The sequence below is a fragment of the Megascapheus bottae genome, chromosome 20, assembly GCF_031878675.1.
Source record: "Megascapheus bottae isolate mThoBot1 chromosome 20, mThoBot2.hap1, whole genome shotgun sequence".
In the NCBI taxonomy this organism is placed as follows: Eukaryota; Metazoa; Chordata; class Mammalia; order Rodentia; family Geomyidae; genus Megascapheus; species Megascapheus bottae.
The window spans coordinates 21,581,718-21,594,208 of NC_143528.1; the positions used below are offsets into that span (position 1 = coordinate 21,581,718).

Genomic DNA, 12,491 nt, shown 5'->3' on the forward strand with positions numbered 1-12,491 from the left:
GAAAAAAAAGAACAGACAGACATTTCAGAAGTGTCACATGGGACAAGGAAATTTTCAGAATTTACATGCAAATTGAGTAGCTGCAGCTGACATGAGACATCACACGACAGAGAGGCACTTCATATCTTTTTAAAAAATGCAATATAGTCACATTTTAGCCAGTGTTGTCATGATTCTAGGCAAGACTCAGCACGTCGCAGTTGAATTCACAGTACCCTTCATAGATTCTTTGGAATAAACTCCATTCTCATTGTTTAAAGGTCATAGCTAAGTAGGACAAATGATATCAAATCATTTGCTCCTATCTTTCATATCATTATCTTCATGTATCACTAAAGAATTTTAGAATTTTACAAGCATAAGACTGACATGGCAAACCTTAATAATAATCAGCAATTAAGAATTCTTGAGCAAATGAAATACATTCACATCAATTTGAGAAGGGCATGTATGTTTTGTGGAAAAGAATTTTCCAGTAGTCCTGGCCTACAAGCCAGATGGACGATCTATAGCACATATATGGTCCATTAGGAAACAGTAGTATGCTAAGATTCTGTTTCTGTTCAGGTATCATGAAAGATGCTGCTTTCCTCAATAGGTTTGTAGGAACGGGAAGGATTAAGACAGGTCTTTTGCTGTACCTATACCTGCCCTGTGCATTTATCTTTCATGAGGTTACAATTAGGCTACACCTTTCCCCTTGACAGAACCATAAATGCTTCTCCACTCACTAGAGAGACCTAATATATACTTAATAAGCCTCAAATCTTCTTGCTTTGTCAAAATTCATACATCTTTAATGACCTAAAATTGCTTTTCAAAGATGCTCATGTTGATTATTTTTCATTACTGACATATGCAAGGGGTAGCAGAACTCTCAACAGAATGATTTAAACTGTAACTTTCACGTGAGACACTCAGGTCTAGTAGCTGCATCTTGTGCGTAAACAAACCCATAAGTGGTTTTGACACATCTGTACAGTGTGTATAAAAGGATTCTTCATTTTTACCACAGGATTCCATAAAAGGCTTCTGAATTGCCTTTAAAAATAAGCATGTTTATAGCTAATTGACAATGTATTACAAAGGAAATTAAGTTTGAAGACAAAACAGCATTAGGCTCTACTCTGCAATTATAACTTAGTAAAAATAATTCATCTTTTAGACATTAAAATAAAAATGCATTATTGGATAACATCACTCATACAGTTCTTCAATAATTCTGTCTAAATGGCATATAATCTGCTACAGCCTATAATAACTCAGTTGATGATTTGGACATAAACGAAATGATGTAAAATTCCAGAGGTTTCAATAGAGATATGGTAGTGTTTCCGAAGGGATTCTTATTTTCTCAAATTTAATAACAGATGGTAGTTAAATACTATGCATCTTTTGCTTTCATACAAGGTAACATAACTAAAAGAATATGACATAATTTTTGATCATGATTAACAGTTTTGAGAGAGGATTAAATTATTTTTGATCAGCCAAACCCATTAATTTAGCAAACAGAATCAATAATGCAAAGCAATACATTGATTTACAGGTGAAGGTCATGTACATAAATGAATCTATTGTTTACAGGTTTGTCATTGGGTCCAGAGAACTTCCGGAGAGCTGAAATTAGAGAATGAATTTAAAATATAGAGCAAATTAAAATAACACACCACTGTAAATATTAAAAATCTTATATAAGATCTTTAAAAATGGGAAAAAACATCTAAAGACCAACAATAAGAAAAATATCTATATTGAGAAAAAGATACTGAGATATCTCATTAACATTTTTATATCATAAAAAATCATTGTGATAGTATAAAAATAAGAAAGGAAAATAGTCATATTTTGGCTTGAAGAATAAATCTTATGATAACACCACAAAAAGCCTAATTTTAAATAGTGAAGTTAAAAAAATGTGGATAGATGAGTTTCAAATAATTATTAAAATAATTGCAACAATAAAAACATCATCACAGAAGCCACTGCAGGAAATAATCAGAAAAATGCAGCATGTTGTAAGAAGCCATTAGGAAAAAAGAGTCATAAAAATTAATAGAGTATATTTAAAAATTAATATACCTAACAATGGCTGAAATGCACATTATGCTACAAAAATTACTTGAAAACAAATGAATATGTTTTAACTGACACTAAAAACACATAACCATTAGATCTAAGTTTTAAATTTGTCTTATAGAATAAAACCCTCACAAAAACGGATGCTAGACTAGTCTTTCAGAAAAAAAGCACCATTTTCTAGTAAATGTTGAATTCACAAAATCCTTTGCCTGATTTTAATTATTGATTAATAATAGGATAATAATTGTTTTGTAGTAGTGTTGTCATGTCTCTTGTAAGATGGTGATTCCAGAAATTTGTTTGGGTCTCATCTCAGAAAACTGGCAAAACTTATATATTCCATTCCTCGCCCCCAACCCCATAAATGTACCCTAATATAAACGTTCCCAGTGATTCCTTTCAGCTCTGCTCTGAACCTTGCTTCTAGACAACTTACAGATTAGAAACTCCTGGGGTGTGCATGTAATTCCCAAATTCTTTTGGCCTATGGTGCCTTTCTCCAAGCTCAGGACAGACTCAGAATGACCCTGGGACACAGGAAAAGTACTATGACCCCAGCCTTGCTCCTTGAAGATCATGACAGACACTTACTTTGTACAGAATACTAGGCTAGGTGCTTTATATTATTCTCTCCTTGAATCCTGACTACAATCCTAGGATACAAATATAATTGATACAGCAAGTACAGATGAAGAAGAGACTTTGTGCAGTTACAAGCTAGCCATCAGGCTTTCTGGCTCTTGAAGTTAATCTTCACCGTGTCGTATCATGATGCTTTCTCTTGGAGATTTAGAACGAATTTTATTTTCCAGTAGAAAACAGATGAAGAGGGATGAGAATTGGTATACAATCATTCTTGATCTAATATGAATCTTTTCCCCAAGAGTCAGGGCAATGTCAGCTTCTTTTGCATGCCTTTTACCCGGCTTCCTTGGAAAAGTAGGCTTCCTTTACTGCCGTAAGGCAGTGGCTAATTCCTGACCTAACTGCTTTTCCTTGGAAATAAATTCAAAGTTGTCCTCTGGACAAGGAAACAAATGTTCAATTTCAGCTCTATATACTTGCATGTCCTTGGGCTGGTACAAGTGGGCAAAGACAAAAACAATCTAAGATGTGGAAGAAAGGTTTGGGAATTAGCTTAGTGGTAGAGCACTTGCTTAGCATGCATGAGGCCCTTGGTACAACAAAAACAAAACATCAATAAAATTTAAAGAGTGTTCCCCCTCACGGATAAGAGTTTAACTATGTAGCCTAGCCTGACCTTGAACTCATGAACCCCTTGCCTCAGTGTCCTGAGTGCTAGGATTATAGGCATGTTCCTCAAAACTCAACTAAAAGTTTTTATTTACATAACCTGCTAATAAGCTGCTAATATCAGCAAGCAAGTGAAAGACTGGTCACACAAACTTACTTATCCTTTAGGTGCTTTTTTTTTCTTTTAAAGCCATTTCTGGAGCTTGAATTCCAGGGCCTAGATTCTGTCTTTGAGTTTTTTATTCTCAAGATCAGTGCTCTATCATTTGAATCACAGCACCACTTCCAGCTTTTTGGTGATAAATTTAGAAATAAGAGTATGTATGCCTGATGTATGTAGCATTTTCAAATACAAATAATAATTTTTAAAAAAAGTGTACTCCAGGCTCAGTGACTCACGCCTGTAATTCTAGCTACTCAGAAGGCTGAGGTCTGAGGATCAAGGTTCAAAGCCAGCCCGGGCATTAAAGACCTTAAGACTTTTATCTCCAATTAACCACTAGAAAACTGGAAGTGGGGCTGTGAATCCAGGGGTAAGGTGGTAGCCGTGAGCTGAAGAGCTCAGGGACAGTGCTCAGCCCAAGGTTAAGGGCAGTAGCTTTGAGCTGAAGAGCTCTGGGACAGCGCCCAAGCCCAGAGTCAAGCCCCACGACCAAAAAAAAAAAAAGTGTTACAGGAAAAGTGTTACAGATTTTCCTGTTCAGCCTGGCTTTGAACTGTGATCCTTTGAGCTTAGCATCTTGACTAGCTAAGAGTGCTGGTGTGAGCCACCAGGCCCAGGTTCTGGCAAGCATCAGAGACAAAATTCCATCCAGGTATTCAGATGGCAAAGACCATATTCTAATGAAATGAGTCATATGTAAAATTCAGAAGAACCAGAATTGTGTACCTGTGTGTGCTACCAAAAATTACGTTGTTCTGGATTGGTAAAGAAATTTACTTAGCTGAAAAAAGAGATAATGTAAGAGGAAATCCTCAATTCAACCCTGAGTATAAAAGAAAGAAGCCAGGATGGAAGGTTAAAATTGCAAATGAATCTCACATCTTAAACAGGTGACTCTGCTTTACAAACAAGTATTATAAGAATGGTTGTAACATAGTCTGAAAGTCTAAAGTTTGGGAATATGGTGGGAAAGAAAGTAAAAACTAGGGATAGGATCAGAAAAATGAAAGCAGGTGGATTGTAAACACTGAAGTGTTAGTATTAGTTCAGTGGATTGCATAAATGTCTCAGAAGGAGCAGCTGAGCTGTAGCTACAAAGGAACCTGCTTTAAAAAGAGGCCAAACGAACATTTTGGCCTATGTAGGGAGCAACTGGGATATTTAAAAGTCTACATGGAAATGAGGTTAATTCCACATTTGCTTTCTTTTTGAAAAGCTACTGATTCTTATAAATATAGAAAACCAACGGCAAAGCAAGTTGGTTCTCTATATGTGAAGCAGTTCACAAAGGAAAATAAATGGTTTGATGTGTATCCACAGTTGCTGATGAACCCTTATGAACCACGCCCATTTCTGCTATTGACAATGTGCTTCTTGGAGTATGTTAAATAGCACAGTATTTTCACGGGGCTTCTAAACTGACTCTTGGGTATAGCTTAGACATAAGCAAAGAACACAGCATCTAGAATACTGGAAATACTTCTTAATTTAATTACAACAATAAACTCTTAGGGGCCCATCTTCAGAAGAGGATAATTCAAATCAGTTGCACACATAATAAAAATAAAGATGGATTCTTCATCCGGGTCATTACCAAGATGTCCTTGGAACAGAGGACAGATTTTTATTTAGCATTGTGTTTCATAATACTTTATACACGGATTTTAAAAAATGACTCACATTAGTATCTCATTAAAGTTGTAAGTAAGCATCACACTTAGATTATTCATGTCCCAGTTTTTATAGGATGACAGAAAAGCTACCATCTGCAAATAAGTACATATTAAATCCATTTATTCCAATCAACAACAGTTTAAATCAGCTTGCATGCTGCATACCCATTGATTTGATCTTCCTTAATTGGTACTTACTGCACTGTTTCACTACTGATTACCACATCATAAAGGATTATGGTGGTGACATAGTTTTAAATACCAGAAAGCAATTTTATATTCATAAGAGTTTTCTTAGGCTTCTTTCAGAGTATGTTCTTTACCACAGAACTGCTACATTAACATTAAGAGTAAAAATTTTCCAATATCTTTTATTTTTTCATTTAGAAAAGCCAATTAATTTGAATTTTAACAAGTAGTGAGTTACTATCAACAGAATAAACAGTTTGCATGTATGTACATGCACATGTGTTCATTCTTAAAGAACATTTGTTCTCCAACTGACTTAAAAAAACTGGCTTTGAATAAATTATTTTTGAAAGTCTGCACCTTTTATTCTTTCTTTAGTTTGAAAATTTGGTGTGAAAATTACCTGTATAAATACATTGCTTCGTGCGTGCACCTACCTAAGCAAAATACCACGCTTCACTTTGAAACGTTACTTACAGCAGGCCATTTCAAAAGAGTGAAATAATGTTTTTCCTGATTTAAGTCAACCCAGAAAAAGATCCAGATTCCATGGTAAAGAAGTTTTGAGATAAACCACACTTTAAAAAGTCAGCACTGTTGAAAAACACCGTGATTAGCTGCAGAATCTCCCTAGCTTGATATTTGTAATGCGAGGAATGGTGGAACACTGGAAATGCAGAAAAAAATTCACTGGTGTTTCATGACATGCCTATTGTTTGCCATGTGCTATGACAGTTTTATAATTGGCTTTGCATAGGGCATGATTTCATCCACTCGACTGTATGCAGAAACATGTTAGGAACACATGTCTTCATTAGCTGTGACTCTTTTCAGTGCATTGAATGACAAGCAAAAATACACTCAGAATTCTTTATAAAAATCATACATATATTGCATTTGAAGTTTTGTTGTTTGTATTTTTTTAAACAAATTCAGCAGTATTCATAGTCAAGAACTGTCATGGTCTTATCATCTCTTGGCCTCTAGAATCAGTTAGGCTAATTAAGCACATTTATAATGGAGCAAAGTGATAGGGTTAAAAATCACATATTTTAAGCATTTGATTTGAGAAGGAAACTAGACAGACAGCTTTCAATATTAATAAATAGCAGTTACAGGTCTGAGTATAAAGCTCAGTGGTAGAACATGTAATTCACATCTGCAAGGTCCTGTAGGTTCATCTGCAAGGTTCAAGTCGTAGAACCTGGTGTGTGTGTGTGTGTGTGTGTGTGTGTGTGTGTGTGTGTGTGTGTGTGTTATTAAGTGAATATCTGGATATTTGAGATTCTGACACAATGGTAACTATATGTGTTGTGCCAGCAATCTTAAATCATAGAAAACCATACTAATGAGCTACTTATGATTTGGTTAGATCAATGAGTGTCAATCATTGCTTTTGTCTGCTCAGGGCATTTAATTGTTAAGAAAAATTTATATACTAAGATCCATGCAAGCAAGTCTTTGTCTTGAAAGTTTTCTTGATACCCAGAAAAGCAATTAAATTGAACAATCCTTTCACTCACCTCTGTGTTTTATAAAAACATCTGATACAGAGCTCCTTTTGAAGGTGACATACAGGACTATTTCTCCTATATTTATGGGCTTAAAAGCATGCGTGTATATGTATACATATACATGTACATACACATACTTACATATATATACATCTATGTATAGTTACCGTTGTCTTTGGGGTACTGTATATTTTTCAGCCTTTTCAAATGAGCAGATACAGGTGATGTATGTAATCTGCACTTTGTCCTTCCTTCCTTCCTTCCTTCCTTCCTTCCTTCCTTCCTTCCTTCCTTCCTTCCTTCCTTCCTTCCTCCCTCCCTCCCTCCCTCCCTCCCTCCCTCCTTCCTTCTTTCTTTTCTTCCTTTTGCCAGTCCTGGGGCTTGAATTCAGGACCTGGGCACTGTCCTTGGGCTTTCTCAAGGCTAGTGCTCTACCACTTGAGCCACAACATGGCTTTTGGCTTTTTCTGTGTATGTGGTACCGAGGAATCAAACCCAGGGCTCTGGGTATGCTAGCTATGTGCTCTACCACTAGGCCACACTCCCAGCCCATTCCACCCATTTTCTATGAATATTTTTTAGTATCTAATCTCTACATATATTCTTTAGCATAATTTTTCAGCAGACAGAAAAAAGATATAAATTTGTATATTAGAGGGAGCTATATGGATTCTATTTTTTTCTGCATAGTCAAGGATGAGTCTCTCTAATTTCTCTGTCTAGATTGGCTTTGACTTGGACCTTCAGATCTCGGCCTCTTGAGCAGTTAGGATTGTAAATGTGAGCCACGAGTGCCTCGATGCATGGAGTTTTCAATAACTAGTTTATAACTTCTTTAAATCCTTCACAGTATGAACTGATTTTCCTTGAAACTCTTTTTGGGTAATTGTTAGGTTCAATTTTTCCGGGAAAAGGTTTAAATTTTGCTGAAAAGATTATTTTATTTAATTTTAATTTTATTTTATTGTTGGGATGATATACAGAGGGGTTAGTTCATTCATCAGGTAGTGGGTACATTACTTCTTGAACAGTGTCACCCCTTCCCATGCTTTTCTCCATCTTTCCCTCCCTCCACCCCCTCCTATTGGTCTTGTTTTTCCCTTACCTTCTCATTTTCAAATACACAAATAAATGTGTATACAATATATCAAGTATCAAAGTCAGTTTTCTTTAAACCAGTCCCGGGGCTTGAACTCAGGGTCTGAGCACTGTCCTTTTCAAGGCTAGCGCTCTACCACTTGAGCCACAGCACCAAGTCTGTATATTTCTAAGCATGTGGTACCAACGAATCAAACCTGGGTCTTCGTGCAGACTAGGTAAGCATTCTTACAATTAGGCCAAACTCCTGGCCCCAATATCTTATTAATATGTCATATGTCTTTTTTGGCATGGTATTCTTTTTTAATTTTATTTGAATGTATGGAGGGGTTGCAGTTATATTTGCTAGATACAAAGTGTATTATTTCTCACACATTGATACCCCTTCTCATGTTTTTGTCCCTAATTCTCTCCCCATCCTCTCCCCTAATCTTTTTTCCCTCCTATTTGAAAAGAGTCTTTAAAAGAGTAGCACTTTATTACTGAGATAATTTGTGTTATTGTATGCTTTCATAGCAATTCAAACTTTTTTCCATGCATTCCAATTCAAAATTTTATGACATGTTCAAAGATATTAATTTACCTCTGTCACAGAAAAATAAATATTTATCCATTCCACTATTCCCATACAATGCAGAAAGAGTAAAGGAATTTAATGAGCAGCAGAGTCCAGGGCTTAAGATCTTGGTCTTGGCAAAGGCTCATGTTGGAGGCTATATAGCCATAGGAAAGTTAGGGAGCCTTGATTTCCTCAACGGAGATTGCAGTAGTTTATATCAGATAGGCGATGACAATTAAATAAGATAATGTATGGAGAGTACTTTGCATCATACCTCAGAAAAATATTAGATATTGTTAATTCACATTATGAATAGTTTAGAAAGGTCAGACTAATCAGTAAACTCACACCCTTTATGATATTATACAACAACCAACTACCAGTAATTTCTGCTTATAATCCTAGTAACTCAGGAGGTGGCGTTCAGAGAATCTTACAAATCTGAGGCTGACAAATGTGAGAAACTCTTATCTTCTATTAATCAGGCTCGAGTATTAGAGCACCAAATATGAGTAAGAGTACAAGTCCCCGAGTTCAACTCCCAGTGCTGGCACACATACAAACAAAAAAACCAAATGAGGGAAAAATGAAAAAGACTTGAGTAAAAGCAATGTATTTAGGACAGATGGCTTCCATGAGCCATGAACTTCACTAGTCTGTTAATGCCTTTCATATTCTAATTTCTCCAATTAGATGGCAGCATTCTTGTTTTTTTTTATCTTTAAGTAGTTGCATGAACGAGTTTCAATTCAATATGTCAGGTTATGAGTATACTACACCTTCATCAGTGTCATCCATTCCATCGTCTCTAGATGATGTGTAGTTCCTTGAAAACAACAACTCCGATTTTATGTCTGAAGTTTTCTTCTGCATTGCTACTCAAAAACCTCTGCTGCTTTCCACGCACAATTCTAGTGCAACAAGTGATCCAAGAGTTTTGGGGGAAAAAAAATCTCAAGTTGTATGTGCTGGTGCATGCTTGTAATCCTAGCACAAGGAAGGCCACGGCTAAAGGAACTAGAGTTTGAAGAACCCCTAGGCTTTATAGTAAGTTCCAAGCAAGTCTCAACTATATAGTGAGATCCTGTCTCAAATAATCAAGGACTGGAAAGGCAGTTCAACAGTAGAGCACTTGCTCACAGCCCCAATTTCAATCCCTCACACAGCACTGCAAAAATGAGCCCTCAAGGAAACCACAAATAAAAGCATATCAAACGTGCCCTTATCTATTCTGGATCCCTCATTACTAATTTCATTTGAGGAAGGTAGAAAAAAAGCACAAAAATACTCATGTGGTCTGCACACAAATTCAGAAATACAAGTTGTTTTTATAGTAACTATTTGGAAACGAGGACATTTAAATATCATACTTTACATGCCTATCTGTCTCCTTATATTGTGATTTTGCCAGGAATTTCTCATTCTATTTTTATTATGAAATGTCCTGAGCAGATGGAATGTACACTCTTCACTTGTACAGTAGAATGCTAGAAGTTTGTGTGTTACCATTTCTACTAAATGCAGAAGGAAGTCCACCTTCTGCTGACACCAGCTTTCTCAGTGGCTGGGCTGACAGGCACATGAAGCTTCAGCACACATAATAGATGTCTACTGCGTGCCTGGTCCACACACTGATTGCCATTGAAAGGAGTTTGGGTGTATGAGGTCACCTAATGTGAATTAACCACCAAGTTTTGTCTTTGCCTTTTAGGATGACAATATAGTGAATTTTTTCCCGGCATATAACAATGAATTTGGAGTGGACAACTTGCATCTATAATAATCCCTACTGGGGACCCATCTTGAACCAAGAGTTGGACTGTATGTGAAAAGCATTATTTTACACCTCATTGTTCATATGGGGACTCATGGATGAATACCGACTGCAGTTAATTCACAATTAGATCACTTATGTTTAACCACATGCTTTCAATGCATACATATATAAATATTAATTTTGGGAAGAAGGATAATCATTCAGCATCATAACAATTAAACAGCTGTAACCTGTCTCATGTGTTAAGTGGAGGAGCTGCAGGCGAGCACCACAAGCAGATGGTCTAACCCACCCATGCTTAATGTTAAAGACTTTCAAAAAAAAGAGGTGTTGACAAATCAGAACAAGTAGGCATAGTTTTAATGCAAATCGACCAATTTGCAATGTAGATTGCCCTACAAACTAATTTGGTGTATAGGAAAGAAATAAGCTCTGTGGTTAAAGGAAGGCTTTATATCACATTTGGATATAGTAGATTCCCCACCAACATAATTATTTACTAATTTCATTCAAGTAACAGAGTTGAAGGGAAAAACAGCTGGCAAAGCATTCATATTTATGGACCTCCTTTGACTGCTCCTTAATTTATCCAAGGCACATGCCTGTTAAACCCTAGAAATGATAGTCATATTTCAGACAGCTGTTTTCCAGCTTCATTAAAGAGGCACTCAAAAAAGAGAGGGTCAGCAAACTTATCATGAGCAATAGAAAAAAAACAAAACAAAACAAAAACCCCACTATCTGCAGTTACAGCATAATCTGTGACTGATGCATGTGAAGGTGGATTAACACCACAACCAAAGTTGTATTTCCAAAATAAGTAGGAAGAAAAGGAACTGTCTAAAGATGTAAAGATGCTATTTTTCTCACTTGTCATATTTAAGGAATGCTAAAAATAAATTCTGTCATTGAAAGAATACTGAAATACCATTGCGGGAGGGAGTAACCGTATGTCTTAAAACTGTAATTTTTACAATGAACTGAATGCAAAATTCTTACATCTTATTTATTTCTTTAGGCTAATAACAATCTCAGCATATATAAGACATTACTTAAAATCCACGTGGACACTTCCCTGAGCTGTCTGGCTCTCTCTTTAGGAAGAATGTAGCAATTAAATATTCTGGGACCATTTACAGTAATCTTTCTCCCTTCTTGCTGTTTTTTTTTTTTTTACAAAGTAGTTGCAAACATTATTTTGCACCTGGTTTTTACTCCCAAATGCTTTGGATCTTATTTAACTTTTTAATAAAGGGATTCTGATGAACTTGGCAAGGATGTGGGAACATTTTTCATCTTTATATCCCAGTCAATTGAGTTTTAAAAATCTACATATTAGGTTTCAGTGGTAGTTGATTATCTTAAATGGTTTTCAAAAGATACAAATCAATTGGGTGTTCCAAACAGAAAAGATAGTCTAGTGTATTAGTAGAACAAAATAATAAGTTTTTAGTATTTTAGACCTGTGTAAATAAAATTGACATATGATGGGATTGGCTTCTATTCAGTATCAGAACTCAGAAAATGATATTCTCAAGAATATCATGGCATACTGAGTGCTTTGAACAAAGAATGAGCAGAGGAGACCTTCCATCTCATTCTCCTGTTCCTCTTTCTCTCCCTTAGCACAGAGAGGGCTTTTTTTGGGTGTTGCCTAATCTTACTTAGGGAAATTCTTCCAGAATGTAATTGTTGTGCATCTTTTCCCGACTTCTCAGTAAATAGGGAAGGTTAAGGAGAAGGGTCCCTAGGACAGCTGCCCAGGAATTTTCCCACCAGTAACCACCAGTTCACTCAGTGCTCTTGTCTCAGACTTGATTTACTTAGCAAGAGGGCAGTTGTGTCCTGTATATTTCTTCCTTCACACTGGTCACTTGGCATCCCCAAGTTCTTATTCCTTTCTGTTGCCACTCTGTCCCAAAATCCTTATGATCCTCCTTTTTCCTTTAGCTTAGAAGGCTATTTAAGCTTCCACCATCTGACCCTCATAATTGTGTGACTATCATGCACTTTTCACGTTAATAAATTTAATCCTATTTTTCCTGCCAATCTGCCAATAGTCAGTTTGTTTATATGACAGTCTTGAATTATTGCACCTTCCAGGGGTGAAAAGAAAATTCTGTTCACTCTTATGTCAGATAAGATGTCCCTCAATAAACTGAAAGAAATCATGTAAATTGAA

At 36.1% G+C, this 12,491-nt stretch overlaps 1 protein-coding gene across 8 annotated transcripts in view; it reads right to left on the reverse strand.

Moving 5' to 3' along the window:
- Tenm3 (teneurin transmembrane protein 3) overlaps nt 1-12,491 on the reverse strand; it is a 435,030-nt gene that overhangs the window by 77,397 nt on the left and 345,142 nt on the right. The window lies entirely within an intron of this gene.